Source organism: Haliotis rufescens, unplaced genomic scaffold (assembly GCF_023055435.1).
Source record: "Haliotis rufescens isolate VD_foot unplaced genomic scaffold, xgHalRufe1.0.p SCAF_6, whole genome shotgun sequence".
Taxonomy (NCBI): domain Eukaryota; kingdom Metazoa; phylum Mollusca; class Gastropoda; order Lepetellida; family Haliotidae; genus Haliotis; species Haliotis rufescens.
This window is the reverse complement of record NW_025964334.1, coordinates 48,479,724-48,483,066: the sequence shown is the minus strand read 5'-3', so window position 1 is coordinate 48,483,066 and position 3,343 is coordinate 48,479,724. Positions and strand designations below refer to the sequence as shown.

The 3,343-nt window shown below is 34.8% G+C and overlaps 1 long non-coding RNA gene across 1 annotated transcript; it reads right to left on the bottom strand.

Moving 5' to 3' along the window:
• Positions 1-716: 716 nt before the first annotated feature.
• Positions 717-3,001, bottom strand: LOC125374788. The gene is made up of 7 exons (XR_007218762.1): positions 2,628-3,001; positions 2,339-2,411; positions 2,050-2,122; positions 1,761-1,833; positions 1,474-1,546; positions 1,192-1,257; positions 717-726 (listed from the first exon to the last, which is right to left on the bottom strand). It is a non-coding gene; the product is annotated as an uncharacterized LOC125374788 (long non-coding RNA).
• Between the last annotated feature and the right edge of the window lie 342 nt (positions 3,002-3,343).

Sequence of the window (3,343 nt, the reverse complement as noted above, 5' to 3'; positions counted from 1 at the left end):
ATTCCTTCAAAAGGACAAGTGCAATTTAATGTTTCAAAGTGCACCTCAACAAATGAATATCCTGCGTGTTGCCTTTTTCCCTTACAAATTGCAGTCTGAACATATATCCCCTGTGGACAAGTTTCTTTCTCATATTCAGGTCATATTCCTCTCTTGGTTTTCTTTCATATAAACGGAATTTCACAGTTTCACGATTGATATAAATGAAATCCCCCGCTTGATTAGAAATGCGGAACCACCAGTGATCCCCAAAGAGGATGTCGGGGCTATGTACATCTAGAAATCTGAACTCCTCACCTGGAGTAGAGCCCTTCCATGATCTAACCTTTCTAGCCAGACTGATAATTTCTTGAGCTAACGATGGGGATGAAAGGGGGATGTTAACAACTACCAACGAATCTATGCCCCTTGAGCAAATTAACTGATCCCTCATACAAGTGAGGACCTGAAACTTAAACATATCATTTGGAGTGTTGCTACTGAGGGATGATCGAGTAACTATGTTCGGTTCCTCAACCCACTGATCATATTTGGAGGCCCATCCAATGTAGTGTACCCTGTGGCGAATAACCCCCTGTTCTACTTTTGTTTCAAGTATGTCCACATCATACAGTTGTGTTTCACTCCATCTGTCTTGTGGTGGATCTCTCAGAGAGAGTCTTTGTGGCCTGTAGTCTGGGTCTTGGCTTTTGCCTTGTCTGCTTCTCAGTGTGGGTGGCATCCTGTCTAATACAAAACAATAACACTCAACAATGTTGTAAAATGTCACAAATAAGTAGTTGATTTCAGCGAACCATTCATATACTGTAAATCTTGGAATTAATGCCAGAAAATATATCCAAAAAACGCAAGTTGTCTTTGTTCGCATTAGCTAAACTTTGCTTTTATGTCTCAAAATTGACCGTTGACAAGAGGGCCTCCCCTCATATCGATTCAGGTGATAACAACTTGGTACAAATATATGGCATTTGGGATAAAACATCAATAGACAAGATGCAATTTTCACTTCTATTTTGTCTTTTGGCTCAATGGAATCAGTTTTGACGGCTAGTAAAGATTTATCATTCTCTGACGTTAACGTTTGACATTTATACCAGATCTTATTCTCATGTATAAATCATACTTATAGACCAAACTATTCATGCTTTGTTTATATTTATATATTCAATACCAACTGCACAGATAACATACCACGTAAGCAGAGCTGGAACAGTTCAGTCAGAAAATGTTGCTGCAACAGGACTGTCGTAGATCTGTCTGAAATATGAATAACTTTTGATGAAGTTGAATTTGACACAAATCTGATCGAATTTTCATGAAAAGAATTATACTTATAACCCAAACTTCTGAAATATATGTACCATGTCTTTTGATTTATTTATTCCAAAATCACATTTTTAATGTCTCCAAAGTGGTTATTTAAGCTTTGTATATATTTATATATTCTATATACCAACTGTACAGATAACATACCATGTAAATTGTAAGCAGAGCTGGAACAGTTCAGTCAGAAAATGTTGCTGCAACAGGACTGTCGTAGATCTGTCTGAAATATGAATAACTTTTGATGGAGTTGAATTTGACACAAATCTGATAGAATTTTCATGAAAAAAAATACTTATAACCCAAACTTCTGAAATATATGTACCATGTCTTTTGATTTATTTATTCCAAAATCACATTTTTAATGTCTCCAAAGTGGTTATTTAAGCTTTGTATATGTTTATATATTCTATATACCAACTGTACAGATAACATACCATGTAAATTGTAAGCAGAGCTGGAACAGTTCAGTCAGAAAATGTTGCTGCAACAGGACTGTCGTAGATCTGTCTGAAATATGAATAACTTTTGATGGAGTTGAATTTGACACAAATCTGATCGAATTTTCATGAAAAAAATTATACTTATAACCCAAACTTCTGAAATATATGTACCATGTCTTTTGATTTATTTATTCCAAAATCACATTTTTAATGTCTCCAAAGTGGTTATTTAAGCTTTGTATATATTTATATATTCTATATACCAACTGTACAGATAACATACCATGTAAATTGTAAGCAGAGCTGGAACAGTTCAGTCAGAAAATGTTGCTGCAACAGGACTGTCGTAGATCTGTCTGAAATATGAATAACTTTTGATGGAGTTGAATTTGACACAAATCTGATCGAATTTTCATGAAAAAAATTATACTTATAACCCAAACTTCTGAAAGATATGTACCATGTCTTTTGATTTATTTATTCCAAAATCACATTTTTAATGTCTCCAAAGTGGTTATATAAACTTTGTATATATTTATATATTCTATATACCAACTGTGCAGATAACATACCATGTAAATTGTAAGCAGAGCTGGAACAGATCAGTCAGAAAATGTTGCTGCAACAGGACTGTCGTAGATCTGTCTGAAATATGAATAACTTTTGATGGAGTTGAATTTGACACAAATCTGATCGAATTTTCATGAAAAAAATTATACTTATAACCCAAACTTCTGAAAGATATGTACCATGTCTTTTGATTTATTTATTCCAAAATCATATTTTTAATGTCTCCAAAGTGGTTATTTAAGCTTTGTATATATTTATATATTCTATATACCAACTGTACAGATAACATACCATGTAAATTGTAAGCAGAGCTGGAACAATTCAGTCAGAAAATGTTGCTGCAACAGGACTGTCGTAGATCTGTCTGAAATATGAATAACTTTTGATTTGACACACATGAAATCAAATCTGGCGAGACTTAAATGAATGGTGGGTACATCCATTTCAGTCGTGATTACAGTTTCAATTAAGAACTAAAACAGAAATCACTTGAAGTTTCAAACATGAAAGTGACCAAAAGTCAACTAGAGTTATCTTCCTTAACCGTATCGCCCTTCCCTTTCCCTATTGATAAATGGGCACGTCCATAATACAAGACATTCGCCTACGATGTTTTCCCGTTGAAAAAACACACATAATAATCGTTATGAATTGTCTTTGTCATGTTCATGTAATACTTTTACAGTATGTTTATCCTTTAAAGCATCTTTGAATGAAAAATCTCACCTTCGTTGTGCTGTTGCTCAAGCTTGGAAACACTCATTCGCGTCGAGATTGCACTCTGGCGGGCAAATGAAATCGAGGCTGCATATACTGAACGTAACGCGTTTCCTGAATGGTTGTGTTTTGCTAAAATACCGAGTACGATGTACTGGTGGAACCAATCATAACCATTTTTACAAATGACGTTTAGGAAGGCACTGTGAAAGATTTCAGGGCGTAACCAAATGTCAAGGTCAACTAAAGGAGATTTTATGCGAGCTTCAGATCAGAACGTCAGCCGTTCA